The sequence below is a fragment of the Mytilus galloprovincialis genome, chromosome 1 (genome assembly GCF_965363235.1).
Source record: "Mytilus galloprovincialis chromosome 1, xbMytGall1.hap1.1, whole genome shotgun sequence".
Classification (NCBI taxonomy): Eukaryota; Metazoa; Mollusca; class Bivalvia; order Mytilida; family Mytilidae; genus Mytilus; species Mytilus galloprovincialis.
In genome coordinates this window covers 132,093,395-132,093,919 of record NC_134838.1, presented here as the reverse complement: position 1 = coordinate 132,093,919, position 525 = coordinate 132,093,395, and positions in this window count along the sequence as shown.

Genomic DNA, 525 nt, shown 5'->3' with positions numbered 1-525 from the left:
TTTAACTGGTGTAAGTATCTTAGAACAATACATTATTATATAGCATATAAATGCAGAATGTTACCATGAATACAATATATACATACATCATATTTTACCATTTAGAGTATCTAAAAACCCATCAATGACCGGTATTCATTAACACATGAATGAAACATACCGTTAGCCTAATGTGTTAGAAAGCATGGAAAAGCGAATGGTTAAAAATTAGATTTTTCTTCCATGTTTCTACTAATTTACTATTACTACCCTAGCATGCTTATACTCACTACAAATTTATCAGAAGAATACTGGCAATGACTGGGATTTATCGTCTTTCTACGCGTGTTGCGCTTAGTTAACAGAGAATGATAATGAGCCAAATAGGAAACAACAGGAACTCAGCGTACATACTTAGGTGTTTTGTTAATATCCTTTATGATAAGTACCATATTTTATTCAATGTGTAAATTCGTTAAAGAGAATCAAGAGATAAAGTGAGTCAATGCAGTATTGGAATCCTGTTTTTGTCAGAAGAACTGTAAA